Source organism: Hyaena hyaena, unplaced genomic scaffold, assembly GCF_003009895.1.
Source record: "Hyaena hyaena isolate Hyena2069 unplaced genomic scaffold, ASM300989v1 scaffold_1578, whole genome shotgun sequence".
Classification (NCBI taxonomy): Eukaryota; Metazoa; Chordata; class Mammalia; order Carnivora; family Hyaenidae; genus Hyaena; species Hyaena hyaena.
This window is the reverse complement of record NW_024082214.1, coordinates 118,703-141,371: the sequence shown is the minus strand read 5'-3', so window position 1 is coordinate 141,371 and position 22,669 is coordinate 118,703. Positions and strand designations below refer to the sequence as shown.

Here is a 22,669-nt window from a genome sequence, read left to right as displayed (position 1 = left end):
TTTGAGCCCCACATTTTGGCTCTGCACGGATAGTGGTGAGACTGCTTGAGGTTCTCTTTCTCCCTCTCTCTCTCTGCCACTCCCCTGCTCATTCTCTCTCTCTCTCTAAATAGACATTAAAAAATTAATAGAATTTTTAAAAAAAGAATAGACAAATAGATCAATGGAACAATAGAGAGTCCAGAAATATACTGACATAAATACAGTCCATTAATCTTTAATCTGACAAAGGAACAAAGGCAGTATAATGAAGATAGTCTACTCAACAAATGGTGCTGGAAGAAATGAACATCCAAATGCAAGAAACTGAATTTAAACACAGACCTTAAACCCTTCAACAATTAACTCAAAACAGATCACAAAGCTAAATATTAAAAGCAAAACTATGAAACTCCTAGAGGATAACATAGGAGAAAACTTGAAGACGTTAAGTGTAATGATGACTCTTTAAAATTGCTTTTTTGAGATATAACTGACATATTAAAAAGTGCATATATTTATCGTATACAATTTGGTTACTTTGAACATATGCATAATACTCATGAAACCATCATCACAACATATACATCACTTTCAAAAATTTACTTGCGCCCCATTGTTGTTGTTGTTGCTGTAGTTGTAAGAACACATAAGATCTATCTTCTTAACTAAACTTTAAGTGCACAATACTGTATTGTTAAGCACAAGCATTTTGATATATAGATCTCTAGGATGTACTCATCATGCATACCTGAAGTTTTATACATGTCCAACAGCTCCCCATTTCTTCCTCCTCCCAACCCTTGGCAACTACCACTCAAATAGAGTAGGCAACTTTAGATACCACACATATATGGACTATGCCACAGTCATGCTGTGGAATCATGTAGTATTTGTTCTTCTGTGACTGTATTATTTCACTTAGCATAATGTCCTACAGGTTCATCAATGCTGTCATACATAGCAGGATTTCCTTCTTTTTCAAGGCTGAATAATATTCAATTCTATATATACCACATTTTCTTTGTCCATTTGTTAACAGACATTTGGGTTGTTTCCATATCTTGGATATTTGAAGAGAGAGCAGAAATCCCTTTGAGATCCTGATTTCAATCATCTTGGATGTATGTATACCCAGATATGAAATTGCTGGTGTATTCTATAGTAGCTGCACCATGTTACATACACCATTTTACATTCCCACCAACAATGCATAAGTATTCCAATTTCTTCAAATCCTTGCTAACACTTGTGATTTTTTGTTATAATAGCCATCCTAATAGGTATTAGGTAGTATCTCATTTTGGTTTTGATTTGCATTTCTGTGCTGGTTAGTGATGCTGGGCACCTATTTATACACCTCCTGGCCATTTGTTTGTCTTCTTTAGAGAAATGTCTACTCAACCCCTTTGCCTACTTTTCATATTTCATTTTTTGCTATTGAGTTGTGGGAATTCTTTATGTATTTTGGGTATTAGCTGTCCATTTCCTCTCATTCTGTAGTTTGCATTTTCTTTTCTTTTTTTTTCATTTACAATTTACTAGCTCTTCCAGTGTTTCACAGTGATACAGGGGTTTCAATGATGTAATATGAATGGGCCAGAAGGTGAACCTATATTGAACAAATGTCTTGACTGAGTCGGCCTATTGATGTAATTTTTTGATCTATTTGGTAAGAAGTGTTAAACTGTCTTCCGTCCAGGCAATCTCATAGTTCACAGGAGGGAATGTAAATGTCCTTAAAGTTGGAGAGGAGTAAGCCTGTGATTTGCTGATTACACTATCTCATACTGGTTATTCGTTATGGCTCGAGAGAGGCAGTAGGCTAGAAAGATTCCAATCAGCTGTAAGCAAGAAACTCCAAAGGAAATTCCCACAACCACTCCCATTTCTGACTGTATAATGGTCATCACCTTTATAAAACAACCTTCATTGTTTACTTTATCAGCATCTCTCTGTGGAGAACAATTTTCAAGTTTGCAGCAACTCTTGGAAAATCCTTTTTCTGAGTAGTAATTAGTATCCTTCCAATCTCTATAGTCGGTGACACTACAATAATGCAACATATTTTGAATCTTGTCTACAGCATCACTTCTATAATTCCTGTAGAGTTATACTGCTTTATAGTTTTCTCATAATTATTCTTAAAATTGTTCTTAATCTAATGTCTAAAAACAAATCCTACGATGGCAGCAACCAGTTCAACCAAAAAAATGAGAGTCAGAAACATTGCATACAGTTTTAGCATTCATGCAGAAGCTCGGCAGGTAGCAAAACAGCCAAAGGTGCCCATAAGAATAATGACAGTGCCGGCGCCAATAAGCACGAAGGGGACATTGGTGGCCTTCTCAATTAAAAGGGAAAAATAATTCTCCAGGCTCACCTTGCCCCAAATGCCAATGTCAAGAAGGATAACACCAGTGATCCAGAAGATGAAAGTGTAGATCAACAGGACGTTCTTGAAACAAGTAATGACTGGTTTAGTCTGCAGTCTCCAAGAGGGGGACGCCATGACTAGCTCAGCACCCTGCCCCGCCGCACCAGGCGAGCGGAACAGAGCGAGAAAGACGCAGAGTCCCCGAGTCTCCCCGGAAACTTACGAGCTTCTACAACTGAGAAGAGCCGGAAACACTGTACAATTTCTAGATGTAGTTTGCATTTTCATTCTGTTGATTATTTCCTTTATGGTGCATAAGTTTTTTTTTTTTTTTTGAGTTTGATATAATCTCATTGGTCTATTCTTGCTTTTGTTGCCTGTGGCTTTGGTGCTGTATCCAAGAAATCAATTCCTTGAGTTCAGCCCTGCGTCGGGCTCTGTGCTGACAGCTTAGAGCCTGGAGTCTACTTCGGATTCTGTGTCTCCCCCTCTCTCTGCCCCTCCCCCAAGTATGCTCTGTCTCTCTCTCTCTCTGTCTCTCAATAATAAATAAACATTAATTTTTTAAAAATTACATTATAAGGATACCAGTCAGAATGGATTAGGCCCCGGTCCAATAGCCTCATTTTAACTTAATCACCTATTTGAATGCCCTTTATCCAAATATAATCACTTTCTGAGATACCAGAGGTTAGTGCTCCAACACAATGAATTTGGGGACAACTCATGGGAAAGAGAGTGTTAAAATGAACCCCTATCATATTTATAGGAGATCCATCAAAGGACATGTTTCCAAGTTACTCTAACATTCATGGTGAGGTAAAACTTATAATGGCCAAATTTCACTTTGTTATGGAAATCTGGGGAATCTGACACTCATCTATTTTTACTTATTATAATATACCATTTTATGAATTCATGGATGGTGACATGAAGATGATTGATTGGAAATCTGCAAAAGATGTCCATATAATGCCCAAAACTAAAGTATATGAGTAGCCTCCTTTAAAAAAAAATTAATGTTTGTTTATCTTTGAGAGACAGAGAGAGACAGAGCATGAGCAGGGGAGGGGTAGAGAAAGAAGGAGACACAGAATCTAAGCAGGTTCCAGGCTCTGAGCTGTCAGCAAAAAGCCTGACTCGGGGCTCGAACTCACAAACCAGGATATCATGACCTGAGCTGAAGTCATACACTCATCTGACTGAACCACCCAGGGGCCCCATCAGTAGCCTGCTTTACCACAGCATTTATTTACCCATCTGGAACTTGCTTTACGGTTTCTGTGACCACTGCCTTTACTGTAAATAGTGTGATAGTTTGAATAATGCCCCCTCCTAAATATGTCAATGTTTTGATCCCTGAAACCTATCAGTATGTTGCTTTACAGGGCAAAAAGCTACTTTGCTAATATAATTAAGTTAAGGCTCTTAAAATGGGAAGATTCTCCTGGATTATGCAGATAGACCCAATACAAGTGTAGGAACCTTAGAAGAGTAACAAGAAGGTAAAAGAAGAAAGAGATAGGGCAATGGAATCAAAGGTTAGAGTGATGCAAGGAAAGAGCCATGAGCCAAGAAATGCAGGAATACTATAAAGCTCAAAAAAGGCAAGGAAGAGTGGCTCAGTTGATTAAGCATCTGACTCTTGATTTCAGCTCAGGTCATGATCTTACAGTTCATGGGATCCTTGAGATATTCACTGAGAGCACAGAGCCTGCTTGGGATTCTCTCGCTTTCTCTCTGTTCCTCTCCCCTCACATGCACACACACTCTCTCTGTTTCGCTCTCTCTAAAAATTAACATTTTTTAAAAGACAAGGAAAGGGGCGCCTGGGTGTCTCAGTCAGTTATGCGTCTGACTTCTGCTCAGGTCAATCAAAAGAAGAATATCCATATCATAGAAATTCCTCAAGAAGAAAGAGAGAAAGGGGCTAAAGGGGTACTTGAACAAATTATAGCTGAGAACGTCCCCAATCTGGGTAAGTAAACAGACATTGAAATGCAAAAGGCACAGAGAACTCCCCTCAGATGTAACTTGAATCAATCTTCTTCACAACATATCATAGTGAAACTGGCAAAATATAAGGACAAAGAGAGAATTCTAAAAGCAGCTAGGGATAAAAGGACCCTAACATACAAAGCGAGACATATCAGGGTGGTTGCAGACCTATCTCCTGAAACTTGGCAGGACAGAAATATGTATCCCAAAATCCTTTATCCAGCTAGCGTGTCATTCAGAATAGAAGGAGACATAAATGTTTTCCCAAACTAACAAAAATTGAAGGAATTCATCACCACTAAACCAGCCCTACAAGAAATCCTAAGGAGGACTCTCTGAGGAAAATGTTTCAAGAAACACAAGGTACCAGAGACATCACTACAAGCATGAATCCTACAGAGAACACAATGGCTCTAAATCCATATTTGTCAATAATAACACTGAATATAAATGGACTAAATGCTCCAATCAAAAGACATAGGGTAGCAGAATGGATTTTAAAAAATGCATCTATTTGCTGTCTACAAGTGACTCATTTTAGACCTGAGGACACCTTCAGATTGAAAGTAAGGCAATGGAGAAATATCTATCATGACACTGGAAATCAAAAGAAAGATGGAGTAGCCATACTTATATCAGACAAACTGGACTTTAAAGTTAAGGCAGTAACAAGAGATGAGTAAGGGCATTATAATTACAGGGTCTATCCATCAGGAAGAGCTATCAATTATAAATATCTGCCCACCGAATTCGGAAGCACCCAAATACATAAAATGATTACTCACAAACAGAAAAAATCTTCCAGATAAGAATGTGCTAACTGCAGGGGACTTTAATACTTGACTAACAGCAATGGATAGATCAACTAGACAGAATATCACTAAAGAAACAATGGACTTGGGGGCTCCTGGGTGGCTCAGTCAGCTAAGCGTCTGACTTCGGCCCAGGTCATGATCTCATGGCTTGTGGGTTCGAGCCCCGCATCAGGCTCTTTGCTGACAGCTAGCTCAGAGCCTGGAGACTGCTTCTGATTCTGTGTCTCCCTCTTTCTTTGACCCTCCCCTGCTCAAGCTGTCTGTCTGTCTGTCTCTCTCTCTCTCAGAAATAAATAAAACATTTTAAAAAAGAAAAAAAAAAAGAAACAATGGACTTGAACGGCACATTGGACCAGATGGACTTGACAGATATATTTAGAACTCTACATCCTGAAGCCATGGAATTCACTTTCTTTTCAATTGCACATGGTACATTCTCAAGATAGATCACATACTTGGTCAAAAAGCAGCCCTCAATAAATATAAAAGAATTGAGGTCACACCATGCACACTTTCAGATCACAATGCTATGAAACTTGAAATCAATCACAGGAAGAAGTCTGGAAAACCTCCAAAAACATGGAGGTTAAACAACACCCTACTCAAGAACGAATGGGCCAATCAGGCAATTAGAGAAGAAATTTAAAAATATATGGAAACAAATGAAAATAAAAATACAACAATCCAAGCACTTTGGGATGCAGCAAAGTAGTGTTAAGAGGAAAGTACATTACACTCCAGCCTATTTCAAGAAACTAGAAAAAACAAAATCTAACAGTGCACCTAAAGGAACTAGAAGCAGAGCAGCAGCAACACCTCAAAACAAGCAGAAGAAAACAAATAATAAAGATCAGGGCAGAAACAATACAGAATCCAAAAAACAAAATCCAGTTGAACAGATCAATGAAACCAAGAGTTGGTTTTTTGAAAAAATAAAAAAAATTGATAAACCTCTAGCCAGGCTTCTCAAAAAGAAAAGAGAGAGCACCCAAATAGACAAAAGCACGAATGAAAATGGATCTATTATAACCAATCCCTCAGAAATTCAAGCAATTATCAGGAAATACTATGAAAAAGTATATGCCAACAAACTGGACAACTTAGAAGAAATGGACAAATTCCTAAACACGCATGCACTACCAAAATTCAAACAGGAAGAGATAGAAAATCTGAACAGACCCAAAAGCAGTGAAGAAATTGAATCAGTTATCAAAAATGTCCCAACAAATAAGAGCCCTGGGACAGATGGCTTCCCTGGGGAATTCTACCAGACATTTAAAAGAGAGTTAATACCCATTCTTCTCAAGCTATTCTAAAAAACAGAAATGGAGGAAAAATTATGGACTCATTCCACGAAGCCAGCATCATGTTGATTCCCAAACTGGACAGAGACCCAGCAAGAAAAGAGAACTATAGGCCAATATCCTTGATGAATACAGATGCAAAAATACTCAACAAGATACTTGCAAATCGAATATCAACAGCATATAAAAAGAATTATCCACCAATATCGATTGTGATTCATTCCTGGGTTACAGGGCTGGTTCAATATTCACAAATCAATCAATGGGATACATCACATCAATAAAAGAAAAGATAAAAACAATATGATCCCATTGATAGATGCAGGAAAAGCATTTGACAAAATACAGCATCCTTTCTTAATAAAAACTCTTGAGAAAGTTGGGATAGAAGGAACTTACTTAAACATCATAAAAGCCATCTATGAGAAGCCCTCAGCTACCATCATCCTCAACGGGGAAAAACTGAGAGCTTTCCCCCTGAGATCAGGAACATGACAGGGATGTCCACTCTCACCACTGTTGTTTAACATAGTGCTTGAAGTCCTAGCATCAGCCATCAGACAACAAAAGGAAATCAAAGGCATCAGAATTGGCAAAGAAGAATTCAAACTCTCACTTTTCGCAGACAACATGATACTCTACATGGAGAACCAGACAGGCTCCAACAGAAGCCTACTAGAGCTGATCCATGAATTCAGCAAAGTTGCAGGGTACAAAATCAACATACATAAATTGGTTGCATTTCTATTCACAAAAAATGAAGCAACAGAAACAGACATCAAGAAACTGAACCCATTCACAATTGGAAAAAAAAAAACATTAAATACCTAGAAATAAACCTCACCAAAGATGTAAAAGATCTGTATGATGAAACCTATAGAAAACTGATGAAGGAAATTGAAGAAGCCACAAAGAAATGGAAAAACATTCCATGCTCATGGATCAGAAGAATAAATATTGCTAGAATGTCATTATTACCCAAAGCAATCTACATATTCAATGCAATCCCAATCAAAATTGCACCAGCATACTTCTCAAAACTAGAACAAACCCAAAACGGGAGGCATCACCATCCCAGACTTCAGCCTCTATTACAAAGCTGTAACCATCAAAACAGTATGGTATTGGCACAAAAACAGACACATAGACCAATGGAATAGAACAGAGAACTCAGATTTGGACCCAAAAGTGTACAGCCAACTAATCTTTGACAAAGCTGGAAAGAGTATCCAATGGAAAAAAGACAGCCTCTTTAACAGATGGTGCTGGGAGAACTGGACAGCAACATGCAAAAGAATGAAACTAGACCACTTTCTCACACCATACACAAAAATAAACTCAAAATTGTTAAAGGACGTGAGACAGGAAACCATCAAAATCCTAGAGGAGAAATCAGGAAACAACCTCCTTGATCTCAACCACAGCATTTTCTTACTCGACATGTCTCCAAAGGCTGATGGGAGAGGGGGAGAGGGGAAGGGAGGTGATGGGCATGGAGGAGGGCACTTGTAGGGATGAGCACTGGGTGTTATATGGAAACCAACTAAACAATAAATTGTAAAAGAAAAACAATAAAAATAAATTAATTTAAAAAATAAAGAAAAGAAAAAATGATGCTCAAAAAATTCTCCATCAAAATGCTATAAAAAACCCCCACCAAGTTATCATGGCCAACTGGGGTTTACTTCTGGAATTTAAGGATGATTCAACATGCAAAAATCAGTCGTTGCAACACACATTAACAAAATAAAGGCAAAAAACATATCTTGTCAATTCATGTAGAAATATCACTTAACAAAATTCAACACCCTTTCATCAGAACACTTGACACTCCAGGAATAGAAGGAATCTTCCTCAACAGAGTAAAGGCCATATATGGAAAGCCCACATCTAAACATCATATTCAATAGTCAAAGACTTAAAGCTTCTTTTTTTATGAAAGACAAGGATATCCACATTCCCCACTTCTATTTAACATGGTATTAAAGGTTTCAGCTGTAACAATAAGTCAAGACAAAGAAAAAAAGGCATCTAAATTGTAATGGAAGAAACAAAATGATCTCTGCTCACATGGATGGCATATATGTAGAAAACCACAAAGATTCTTAAAAAAAAACACAACCTCTTAAAGCTAAAATAAAAATTCATCAAAGTCGCAGGATTCAATATCAACACATCAAAATCGGTTGTATTTCTATACAATAAGAATGAACAATCTAAATAATTAAGAGGGGCGCCTGGGTGGCTCATTCAGTAAAGAGTCTGACTGGATTGTGACTTCAAGCCCTGCATTGGGCTCTCTGCTGTCAGAAGGAACCACTTTGGATCCTCTGCCCATCCCTGCCCCAGTCCCCCTCCCCACCTCCATGCTTGCTTTCTCAACCTCTCTCTCTCTCAAAAATAAACATTAAGAAATAAAATAAAATAAAAAAGAAATTATGAAAGCCATTTCATTTAGAAGAGCATCAAAACAACACGATACATAAGAACACAATGAAGTAGACCAAAGACTGTACACTGAAAACACAAAACATTGCTGAAACAAATTTAAAGATATAAATATATGGAAACACATCTCATGTTCATCAACTGTAAGATTTAACATTGCTAAGATTTCAATACTACCAAAAATGATCTATTGTATTCACTGCAATCCCTATCAAAGTCCCAATGATATATTCTACAAAAATAGAAAAACATATCCTAAACCTCATATGGAATCTCAAGGGGTCTCAAATAAAATAATCTTGAAAAAAAAACAAAGTTGGCACTCATTCTTCCTAATTTCATTTTGACGTTTATTTATTATTGAGGGAGAGAGAGACAGAGCATAACTGGGGGAGGGGCAAAGAGGGGGAGACACAGAATCTTTAGCAGGCTCCAGGCTCTAAGCTGTCAGCACAGAGCCCAACACGGGCCCGAACCCACAAACCACGAGATCATAAGCCGAAGTTGGAGGCTCAACTGACTGAGCCACCCAGGCGCCCCTCTTCTTATTTCAAAGTAAAGGTATTCTGGCAGCAATTCCAATGTGTGTGTGGGAGGGGTCCCACACCAGTGAGAGATGCTTGGACACCAGCAGGGTGCCCTACAATTCAACTCAATTCTGACACTATCTATGTGGAAATAGCATCAGACCCTACAGGTTAAGGGCTCAGTTCTACAAGACGGTACCCCCCTCACCATTGAATGTCAGTCTCAAGTCCAGATTACCATATCTGCTTCCAACTGACAGGCTATATAGATGGGAGGTTCCAACAACCCCCTCCTTAAGTTTGATTAATTTGATAAAGCAGCTCGCAGAACTCATAGAAAAAAATTATTTATTGGATTATCATTTTTTCATAAAAGGATATAACTCATGAGCAACCAGATGGAAGAAATGCGTAGGGAAAAGTATGGGGAATGGGTGCAGAGTTCCCATGCTCTCTCCCAGTGATCCAATCTCCCAGAATACATTTTCACCAATGCAGAAGCTCTCTGAGCCCTTTTTGGGAGGTTTATTATGTAGGCATGATTGATTAAACTTTTGGTCATTGGGGACTGATTCAACTTCCAGGCCATCTCCTCTTCCAGGAGGTAGGGGTGGGATGTGAGAATAGGGCATTGGACTAAAAGTTCTAACCTTCTACCACAGGGCTGGTTCCTCTGAAACCAGCCACCATCCTTAGGTGCTTTCTAAAAGTTATTTCATTAACATAAAGCCAGTTGTGGTAAAAAAGTGCTTATTATGAATAACATGACACCCATTTCATGTTAATGGCTCTTAAGTGGAGTTCAGGAACTGAGGACAAGAGACCAGATACTATGACAAAAGATGCCCCCATTCCTCTTATCACTCAGGAAGTTTCAAGGGTTTCTGTGAGCTGTGAGCCAGGAATCATGGATAAAGATCAAATATAGGAGCATCTGGGTGGGTTCAGTTGGTTGAGCATCCCTACTCTTGATTTCAGCTCAGGTCATGAACTCACAGTTGTGAGATCAAGCCCTGCATCAGGGTCCACGCTAAGCTGAGTGTGAAGCCTGCTTGGGACTCTGTCTCTCCCTCTCTGCCCCTGCCCTCCTCATTCATGCATGCACAATCTTTCCTTCTCTCTCTCTCAAAATAAATAAATAAATAAACTTTATGTGTACTCGATACATATTTTATATATATATATAATTTGCAAAAACTTTCTCCTATGCTGTGAGTCATCTTTTTACCTTACTGATGGTATCATTTCAAACATGTCACTACTTTTAAAACCAAATTAAGTAAACTTTGCTCTAAAAAGTGCTAAAGGAAAATATATGGTATTCATTATATTAATTGCCAAACTCTGTTATTGATGTAATGGGGCCAATATTTAAATTACTCAAGATATCCATGCCATTGATTTATTGAATCCTTGCAACTCCAGGGTATACTTGTACATTTAGCTTTTGGGACAAAGATAACAGAGCAAAAGTATGTATTTCAGAGAAATCTGATCAACCAAAATTGACATTTTGCTTCAATCACAATGGAAACCTATCTGTATATGCTTTAGTTATGACTGGTAAACAAAACAGATATTTTATAGTCTGTGTAACAAAAAAGCTGGCTCCACTTTTTGATCTTTGACTACTGTCAGCTTTTAAGTTTCACCTCTTCTTCTATTCTGCCTCATATATAAATAAGTTGATAATTTCCCCTTGTGCTCCTTCTCTTTAGAAAAGTTTAGTAATCTTACTGCTAAATCATCATTTATCACACTATTTTTGATGATTTATATAATTATCTGAACATATCTCCACATATTTGAAACAATTAAAATAATAAAAGATCTTAGAATTCATAATAGTAAACTTTCAAATTTATTAGCACTATAAGAATGCTTATCTTTTCTTTGCATGTCTTAAGAATCTTAAGTTCATGAAAAAAAAAAGGTTTTCTTTTCAGACTCTTCCACAGCCCTCCAAAAGTTGCTAAGAAGCATTTAGCTCCTTACAAATTGAGTTGCATTTTCTTAAAGGGGAAATTCATCTTCCTCATCTGATTCTTTTCTGTGAGTTAACAGAGCTTTTATATTTTCTTCATTATTAGCAAAATTTAAATTAAAACAAAGTGATACCATTTTTCATCTATCAGATTGGCAGATATGTTTAAATATGCAAATACTCAGAATTGTTGGTCTATATGTGGAGAACCAAGGACTCTCAAATGATATAATCCCTTTCTAAGGAGATTTCAAATATCTATTAAAATGAAAAGTATCTATAACCCAGAAGACTACTCAGAATCACCCAGGGAAGCAAAAATGATATTGTAATCCTGTGAAATATGATACAGCACTAAGAGGAAAGAGATAGATATATACTTACATGGAAAAATCTCTAAGACATACTACTAAAAAACTTTGCAGAATAATACATAAGTGATGATAAAATTTAATATTTTAAAAATCCTCAGGACACTTGCATATCTTTGTATATAGGCAATGCATTGAAAAGTTCTAGAAACTGACAATACGTGTTGCCTTTAGTAAGGGGAAAAGGATTGAAATTGCATTCAAAGAGGTCTTTATTTACGATGTTCATTTTTTAAAAACTAGAATGTTTTAAGATATGGCACATGTAGGAGTTTGTGGAACGAAATAAATACTATCCTTTCTCCCACCCATGTTCTAGATAACATGAGTAAAAATAAATAAAGCAGGGAGTGATATCAGCAAAACAGATGCAAAGGGCTTCCTAGTGCTCAACCACATAAGAAGTAACAACTTGAATAACTATCCATGCACAAAAATACCTTCAAAAGAGCCAAGGATTCCAGTTGAGGGATGACAGCACCTGGGTGAAGCACAGAAATAAGAAAAGATATATTGAGGAGGGTAGGAAAGATAGATTCACATTAACTCCATCACCTCTCCCCCAAGAACCAGTAGCCCAGCATGGAGAGAAAATGCATTCCCATAGAAAATGGAGAATAAAGTGAGTTCTCAACTTCACCACAGACTCCCGAGCCAGACTGTCCCAGCACAAGGTCAACTCTTACGGCCCTAGGTGGCTCTCTGCAGGCTCCCTCAAATCCAGGACCCCAGTTCACTGCAGTGCCTACCAGCTCCACAGCTTTAGGCATCTCCCATGATACCACGCTCCCAGGTAGCTCCTGCAAACCCAGGCTCCTAGCTCATCCCAGTACCTATTGGATCTAGCATGTCCAAGTGGCTCCCATGGCCCCAGACAGATCCTAGAACATCAGGCTCCTGGGGGCTTCCACAAGCCAAAGCCTCTGACTCATCCTGGTTTTTGACAACTCTTGTGGCTTCAGGTGGCTTCTGTGGCACGAAGATCCCAGAAGGTTCTCATGAACTCAGACTTCTGGCTTCCCCTAGCAACAACCAGCCCATGCTCATAGCAGGCTCCTGCACACCCAGGTTCCTGGCTTACCACAGTGCTGGATAGTTCTTGAGGCCTGGAATGACTTTGTGGCTCAGGCACCCAGCACATCCTTGTGCTTGCCAGCTCCCACAGCCCCAGGTGGTTCCTGTCACCTCAGGAAACCAATCAGCTACTGTGAATTCAGGTTCTCAGCTGGGCCCAACACCATGCTGGTTACTCCAGACCCATGCTTTTGACCCACTCCAGTGGCAGGCCAGCCCCTGCAGACCTAAACTCTATGCAAGCTGCTATGGACCCAGGTTCTTAGCCTGCCCCAGCACCAGGCCAGCTTCTGTGGTGCAGCCTCAAGGGCAGCTCCCACGTGCCCAGGTGCCTGGCCTGCCCCAGCACTAGATCATCCACAATGGCCCCAGCCTTCAGGCTGGCTCCTGTGAAACCAGGCCCACCGCTTCTCCCAGTACAGGGCTGGCCCCTGTGTACTGACACATCAGGACCAATCCAGTGGTCCCTGGTGCCTTTTAGGCCCCAATGAACCTAGACTCCAGGCCTGCCTCCTTAGACCCAGGTAATAGGCCAAGACCCACATACACAAACATAAGGCCTTCCCACTTGCTGACCCAGGCACCAGAGCTGCCCACATAGAGTCCAGAAGAAACCTCACTATGGACACAACTAGATGGCCTATCCAGAATCTCTGGATGGGTTGATTGGTGATGAGCTTTGTCTGCAGAAGCAACCTATAAAGACTAGAATAGATTCTAATTCTTCAAATGTGCAGGCACTAAATCAAAGCCACAAGGATCATGAATAATCAAGGAAACATGACTTCATCAAAGGAAACTAATAAAACTTCAATGACTGATCCTACAGAAACAGATCTACAAACCGTCTAACAAAAAATTCAGAATAATCCTCTTAAATTCAGTGGCTTACATGAAAACACACACAAGTAAATGAAATTAGAGAAAAATGCATAAACAAAATGAGAAGTTCAGTAAAGATACAAAAACCATTAAAAAACAAACAGAAATCCTAAAGTTAAAGAAAACATTGAATGCACTGAAGAATTCAAAAGAGAGGTTCAACAGCAGACTCATCCAGGCAGCATTAGTAAACAAGAAGACATTTGAAGGTCATTTGAAATCTTGCAGTAAAAAGGGCCAAAAGAAAGTATAATGAAATAGAGTGAAGAAATACTACATGAAGTAAGGGATACCATTAAAAAACAAAACAAAACAAAAAAAAACCTCTACATTATTGGAGTCCCAGAAAAAGAGAGGGAGAAAGGAGAAGAAAGCTAATTTAAAGAAACAGTGGCTTTGGGGCACGTGGGTGGCTCAGTCAGTTAAGCATCTGACTTCGGCTCAGGTCATGATCTCATGGTTTGTGAGTTGGAGACCCGCTTTGTGTTGTGCTGACAGCTCAGAGCCTGCCTGGAGCCTGCTTTGGATTCTGTGTCTACCTCTCTCTCTGTGCCTCTCCTGCTCATACTCTGCCTCTTTTTTTCCTCTCTTAAAAGTAAATAAATAAACAAATAAAATTTTTTTAAATAAATTTAAAAAATAAACAATGGCTAAGAAGCTGGCAAATTTGGGGAGATTCGGTCATACAAGTTCATGGAGGTCACAGGTCACCCCAATTTTCAACCTAAAACAAGTTTTTCTAAGGCATATTATAATAAAACTGTCTCAAATTCAAGGACATGCTATCATCGTCAAAGACAAAAAGAGAATTTTTTTTCTCCTTTAGAAAGAGTGAAAGCAGGGGAGAGGGGCAGAGGGAGAGAGAAAATTCCAAGCATAGCATGGAGCCTGACATGGGGCTCAATTCCATGACCCTGGGATCATAACCTGAGCTAAAATTAAGAGTCAGACACTCAACCAACTGAGCCACCCAGTTATCCCAACAAAAACAGAATCTTAAAAGTAGCAAAGATAAGAAGATTGTAACTTAAAAGAGAACCTCCATAATGCTACCAGTGGATTTCTCAGTGGAAATCTTACAAGCCAAGAGAGAGTTGGGTGATATATTTAAAGTGCTGAAAGAAGAAAAACTGCGAACCAAGAATACATTACCCACCAAAGCTGTCTTTCACGAATGAGAGATAAATAAATCTGTAAACAAAACAAAAGCTGAGGCAGTTCATCACCACTAGACCTGTCTTACAATAAATGATGAAAGGAGTTTTTTAAGCTGAAGATAACAAGAGGAAACCCTGAAAATTCACAAATAAGTGGGAATTAAGCAACATACTCCTGAACAACCAATGAGCAAAGATAAAATCAAAAGGGAAATTTTTTTAAAAATCTTAAAAAAATTAAAGTGGAAACACAATATACCAAAACTTGTGGGATGCAACAAAAGCATGTCTAAGAGGGAGATTGTAGCAATAAACCACTGTGCATATGCTGGTAGGGTAAACTTGTTCAGTCACTATGGAAAACTGTATGGAAGTTCCTCAAAAAGTTAAAAATATAACTACCATATGATCTAGTAATCCCACTTCTAGATATATATTTGAAGGAAATAAAATCACTATGTCAAAAGACATATCTTTACCTCAATATTCATTGTAGCATTATTCACAATAGCAAAAACATGGAAACAACCTAAGTGTCCATTGACAGATGAATGAATAATTAAAATGTGGTTTATATACAACAGAATATAATTCATCCATAAAAATGGAAATCCTGCGTTGGGGTATAATAACAATGGACCTGGAGGGCATTATACTATGTGAAATGACCCATACAGAGAAAGACAAAAACTGTATGTTTTCATTTATATGTGGAATTAAAAAAAAAAAAACTCATTAGAAATAGAGACTAGTATGGTGGTTGCCAGGGGCTGGAATTGGGTGAGATGAGATGTTGGTCAAAGGGTACAAACTTCCAGCTATAAGATGAGTAAGTTCTGGTAATCTAATGTACAGCATGGTGATTATATTTAACAATACTGTATTGTTTACAGGAAAGTTTAAGAGAGTAAATTTTAAATATTATCACCACAAAATACTGGTAATCTTGTAAGGGAATGGTGGTGTTAACTAACCTTACTGTGATAATCATCTTACAATATACACGTGTATCAAATCATGATGTTGTACAATTTAAATTTACATGTGATATGTCAGTAATATCTCCATAATGCTGGGGAATATAAGAATCTTTGCTACTGACAAATCTGATACAAATATACCAATAGTGTTCCTAAAAATAAATCCTAGAATTTGCTACACTGTCCACCCAATTAGAAACTGGGGTCCTATTTCAATCTACACATAAACCATTTATTATGTAAAAGCAATGTAGGACACAGCCCTATGTTGGAAGGTAAACTTTCTAAGAGAAAGGGAAGAAAGATGGAAAGAAGAGAGTGAGTAAGGGTGAAGGCAGAGAAATGTTAGAGTTGTCATTCTAATGAAGTTTCCACCACGTGAAGGATACATCAAAAGTGGAAATGAAGCATTAATCTCTAATAGCATGTTTACTTTTTATTTTTAATGTTTTATTTACTCTTAAGAGAGAGACAGAGACAGGGGCGCCTGGGTGGCTTAGTCGGTTAAGCGTCCGACTTTCGCTTGGGTCATGATCTCGCGGTTCGTGGGTTCGAGCCCCGCGTCGGGCTCTGTGCTGACTGCCAGCTCAGAGCCTGGAGCCTGTTTCAGCTCTCTCTCTCTCTCTCTCCAAAAAAAAAAAAAAAAAAAAAATTTAAAAAAAAAAAAAAGAAAAGAAAAAAAGAGAGAGACAGAGACAGAGCATGAGTGGGTAAGGGGCAGAGCAAAAGAGGGACACAGGATCTGAAGCCGACTCCAGGCTCTGAGCTGTCAGTACAGAACCCGACATGGGGCTCAAACTCACAAGCCGTGAGATCATGACCTGAGCTGAAGTCAGACACTTAACTGACTGAGCCACCCAGGTGCCCCTCTAACACCATGTTTAAATAAAATATTCTTGAACTTAAATTGTCTCTTTTCTTTAGGGAAGATGAAGGATTTGGTGATTTTGAGTGCAGTTTCAGTACAGAGTAGAGAAAGAAACTAGATTGCAATTGTGTAAGGACTGAATAGAAGGTGAGAAAGAAGAAAAATAATGTAGAAATGTAGCCAACACTGTTCTGAAAGGGTAGACAAAGACAGGGTGGTAGGTGGAAAAGCGTGTGGAGTTAGAGTTGAAGAAAAGATAATTTTTCCCAATGGAAAAAAAAATATTTTTCCATGCAGATGCAGAGGAACCTATAGTTAGAGTGAGGTTAAAAATAGAGCAGATGGGGTGCTTGGGTAGTTCAGTCAGTCAAGCATCCAATTTCAGTTCAGGTCATGATCTCATGGCTCGTGAGTTTAAGCCCCACATTGTGCTTGCTGCTATCAGCACAGAGCCCACATCAGGTCTTCTGTCTTCCTCTCTCTCTGCCCATCCCCCGATCTCTGTCTCTCTCTCTCTCTCTCTCACACACACACACACACACACACACACACACACACACACTGTCTCTCTCTGTCTCTCGCTTTCTCTCAAAAATTAATAAACATTTAAAAAATAGAGCAGAGATCATCAGGAAGGCAAAATCTCTAAGAAGCAAAAATTGACAGAATTGAAAGGAGAAATAGACAGCTCTAAAATAATAGTTGGAGACTTCAAACATCACACTCAATGGATAGAACATTTGACTAGAACATCAAAAAGGAAACAAGGGATTTCAGTGCTGTTATCAATCAGCTATACCTGGGGCACTCAAGGTGGCTCAGTCGGTTGAGTGTCTGACTTTTGCTCAGGTCATGATCTCATGATTCATGAGTTTGAGTCCCATGTTAGGCTCTGTGATGACAGTTCAGAGCCTGGAGCCTGCTTCAGATTCTGTGTCTCCCTCTCTCTCTACTCCTCTCCCACTCACACTCTGTCTCTCTCACTCTCAAAAATAAACAAACATTATTTTTTAAATAAAAATAAGTAAATAAATCAACTAGACCTATGTAAAATAACCTACCAATCAATAGCAGGGTACACATTTTTCTCAAGTGTACATGGAACATTCTCCAGACATGTTAGGACACAAAACAAGTCTTAATAAACATAAAATGATTGAAATCATATGAAGCTTCTTCACTGACCACAACAAATGAAGATAAGAACCAATGCCAGTGGAAAATTGGAAAATTAAGCAATATGGAAATTGAACAACACACACACTTAAACATGTCCTAGCTTTACATCTTGAGAAACTAGGAAAAGAAGAGAAAACTCAAATCTAGCAGAAGGAAGGAAATAATAAAGATTAGAGTGGACATAAATAAAATAGAGAATAGAAAAATAGAAGAGACCATCAATAAAAACAAATGTTGGTTCTTTGAAAAGATCAAGAAGAATGACAAACTTTTAACTAGACTGACAAAGAAAATAAGAGAGAAGACACAAATAACTAAAATCAGAAATGAAAGTGGAGACACTACTACCAACATACAGATATTTTAAAAATTATGAGAACACTATAAACAATTGTACAAAACAAATTAGATAACCTAAATAAATTTGACAAATTCCTAAAAGCATACAAGTTAGGCAAAATGACTTAAAAAGAAATCGAAAATTTCAACAAATCCATAAATATTAATAAGACAGAATTAGTACTCAGAAACCTACCAACAAAGAATAGTCCAGGACCAGACTGTTGCACTGGAGAACTATACCAAAGATTTAAAGAGGAATTATCACCTATCTTCAACTTTCCAAAACACAGAGAAGGAAACACTTCTTAACTAATTTTATGAAGCCAGCATTATCCTGATACCAAAGCCAGATAAAGATGTCACGAGGAAAGAATATTAGAGACTTTACGAATATAGATGCGAGATACAGATGGGAAAAGTCTCAACAAAATACTAGCACACTGAATCCAATAGCATGTCAAAAGGATTATACACCATGACCAAGTGGGATTTACTCCAAGAATTCAAGTGTGTGGAGCACCCAGGTGGCTCAGTCGGTTAAGTGACTGACTCTTGATTTCAGCTCAGGTCATGATCTCATGATTTTTGTGTTAAACCACACGACAGGCTCTGTGAGGACAGTGGGAATACTGCTTGGGATTCTTTCTCTCTCCCTCTCTGTTCCTCTTCCACTTGTGCACACACTCTCATGTGCTCTCTGTCTTTCTCTCTCTCAAAGTAAATACGTAAAACATAAAGAAAGCAATACAAGAGTGGTAAACATTTGAAAGTCAATCAATGTAACACATCACTGTACTAGAACAGTGTAATACATGACCTTAATAGAACAACAAAAGCCACATCATACCCGGATTTGATGCAAAAAAAAAAAAAGACACTTGTGTAAATCTGATAATTTCATGATAGAAAAACATCCAGAAAATTAGTCAGAGAAGGGAACTTCCTTAAAGTGATAAAGAACATTTATGAAAAACCCACAGATAACATTATGCTCAACAATAAAATACTAAAAGTTTTCCACCTAAGTTCAGGAAAAAGACAAGCATGCCCACTTTCACTAATGTTATTTAACGTTGTTCCAGAAGTTTTAGCCAGAGTAATTAGACAGGATAAAGAAATAAAAGGTATTCAAATAGGAAGAAAGAAAAATATTGTTATTTGTAGATGACATAATCCAGAATACAGACATTATCAGAGAGTGCGAAAAAAGCTACTAAAGTTAATAAACAAATTCAGCAATGTTGCATGTTACAGCACATAAAATCACAAAAGATCAACACACAAAAGTCAATTATGATTCTATATACCAGCAATAAATAACCTGAAAAAAGGAATTAAGAAAGCAATTTCACTTACAATAGTATCTAAAAGAATAAATCCTCTAGGAATAAATGTGACCGAGGAGATGAAGGCCTTGTACACAAGTCAGAAAATATCCAACGGGAAAAAGACAGCCTCTGTAACAGATGGTACTGGGAGAACTTGACAGCAACATGCAGAGGAATGAAACTAGATCATTTTCTCACACCATACACAAAAACAAACTCAAAATGGATAAAGAACCTGAACATGAGACAGGAAACCATCAAAACCCTAGAGGAGAAAGCCGGAAACAACCTCCTTGACCTCCACCGCAGTAATTTCTTACTTGACACATCCCCAAGGCAAGGGAATCAAGAGCAAAAATGAACTCTTGGGACCCCATCAAGATAAAAAGCTTCTGCGGGGCAAAGGAAACAATCCATAAAACTTATAGGCAACTGACGGAATGCGAAAAGATAGTTGAAAATGACATATCAGATAAAGGGCTAGTATCCAAAATCTCTAAGGAACTCCCCAAACTCCACACCCCCAAAAAAAAATTCCAGTGAAGAAATGGGCAAAAGATATGAAGAGACATGTCTCCAAAGAGGATATCCAGATGGCCAACAGACACATGAAACAAAGCTCAGTATCCCTCCTGATCAGGGAAATACAAATTAAAACCACAGAGATGCCACTTCATGCCGGTCAGAGTGGCTAAAATGAGCAAATCCGAGGACTCTAGATGCTGGTGAGGATGTGGAGAAACAGGCACTCTCCTACACCGTTGGTGGGAATGTAAACTGGTGCAGCCCCTCTGGAAAACAGTGTGGAGGTTCCTCAGGAAATTAACAATACAACTCCCCTATGACCCAGCAATAGCACAGCTAGGAATTAACCCAAGGGATATAGGAATGCTGATGCATAGGAGCACATGTACCCCAATGTTCATAGCAGCACTCTCCACAATAGCCAAAACATGGAAAGAGTCTAAGTGTCCATCCACGGACGAATGGATCAAGAAGATCTGGTTTATCTATACGATGGAATACTATATGGCAATGAGAAAAAATGAAATCTGGCCATGTGTAGTAACATGGATGGACCTTGAGGGTGTTATGCTGAGTGAAATAAGTCAGGCAGAGAAGGACAAATACCATATGTTTGCACGTATAGGAGGATTAATAGGAACTTAACGGAGGACCATGGGGGAGAAGAAGGGGGGAAATAGTGGGGGACGGGGAGAGAGGCAAACCATGAGAGACTCTTGAATGCTGAGAACAAACTGAGGACTGATGGGTGTTGGGGGGGAGGGGGGAAATGGGCATGGAGGAGGGCACTTGTGGGAATGAGCACTGGGTGTTATACGGAAACCACCTGCCAATATACTATATGTAAAAAAAAAAAAGAAGATCTGGTTTATCTATACGATGGAATACTATATGGCAATGAGAAAGAATGAAATCTGGCCATGTGTAGCAACATGGATGGAACTAGAGGGTATGATGCTAAGTGAAATAAGTTAGTCAGAGAAATACAAATACCATATGTTTTCACTTACAGGTGGAATAGGAGAAATTTAACAGAGGACCATGGGGGAAAAGAAGGGGAAAAAGAGTTGGGGAGAGGGAGGGAGGAAAACCATGAGAGACTCTTGAATGCTGAGAACAAACTGAGGGCTGTTGGGGGTGGGGGGAGTGGAAGTGGGGTGATGGGCATCGAGGAGGCTACTTGTGGAGATGTGCACTGTGTGTTATATGTAAGCCAACTGGACAAGAAACTATTAAAAAAAAAAAAAAACTGGGGCGCCTGGGTGGCTTAGTCGGTTGAGTGTCCGACTTTCGCTTAGGTCATGATCTCGCGGTTCGTGGGTTCGAGCCCCGCGTCGGGCTCTTTGCTGACTGCCAGTTCGAAGCCTGGAGCCTGTTTCAGTCTGTGACTCCCTCTCTCTCTGACCCTCCCCTGCTCACGCTGTCTCTCTCTCTCTCTCTCTCCTAGAAATAAATTAAAAAAAAATTAAAAAGAAAAAAACAACAACAAAAAACTGCCCTGTGGTGTGGGAAGCCCAAAGGATCCCAAATCCAAGTTGCCTCTTTCTTACTTTGGTTTTCAGTCCACTGGGTGTTATATGGAAACCAACCTGACAATAAACTACTAAAAAATTAAATTATATTAAATTTTTTAAAAAAACTATAAAAATCAACTCAAAATGGATCAATGACTTAAACATAAATTAAAACTATAAAACTCTTAGAAAAAAAAAAGAATAAATCTTCCTGGCTTGAGTTTGGCAATGGATTCTTAGATATGACACCCAAAGCACAAGCCACAAAAGAAAAAATAGGTAAAATGTATATCATAAAAATTAAAAACTTTTGTGCATAAATGGAAATCATTAACATTAAAAAAAACCCTTACAGAATAAAAGAAAATATTTGCAAGTCATATAGCTAATAAGGGACTTGTACCTTGAATATAAAGAACTCCTATAATATAACAATAAAATTTAGGTAGACATTACTCCAAAGATGATATGCAAACAGCCAACAGGTACATAAAAAATGCCCAACACCATTTGTCATTAGGGAAATGCAAATGAAAACCACCATGAAATACCATTTTGTACCTACTCGAATAGCTCTTAAAAATGGAAAATAACAAGTGTTGATAAGAATGTGGATAAACTGGAACCCCTGTATGTTGCTGGTAGAAATATAAAATGATTCAGCTGCTATGGAAAACAGTTTGGCACTCCTTCAAAAAGCTAAACATAGAATTACCATATAGCTCAGCAATTCTAGTTCTAGGTTTATATTTTAAAAATTTCAAAGCAGAGGGGCGCCTGGGTGGCTTAGTCGGTTAAGCGTCCGACTTTCTTTTAGGTCATGATCTCGCGGTTCGTGGGTTCGAGCCCCGCGTCGGGCTCTGTGCTGACTGTCAGCTCAGAGCCTGGAGCCTGTTTCAGCCTGTGACTCCCTCTCTCTCCGACCCTCCCCTGCTCAAGCTGTCTCTCTCTCTCTCTCCTAGAAATAAATAAAACATTTTAAAAAAATAAATAAAAAAATAAAAATTTCAAAGCAGA

The 22,669-nt window shown here is 38.6% G+C and overlaps 1 protein-coding gene and 1 pseudogene across 2 annotated transcripts in view; both read right to left on the bottom strand.

Annotated features, from left to right (window-relative positions):
• LOC120226068 (G-protein coupled receptor-associated sorting protein 2) overlaps window positions 1-22,669 on the bottom strand; it is a 126,063-nt gene that overhangs the window by 95,456 nt on the left and 7,938 nt on the right. For both annotated transcript variants that reach the window (XM_039224261.1, XM_039224260.1), the window contains exon 3: window positions 12,244-12,284. The gene's annotated coding sequence lies outside the window, so the exon portion shown is untranslated. The remainder of the gene's footprint in view (window positions 1-12,243; window positions 12,285-22,669) is intronic.
• On the bottom strand, window positions 1,512-2,553 carry LOC120226069 (annotated as a pseudogene).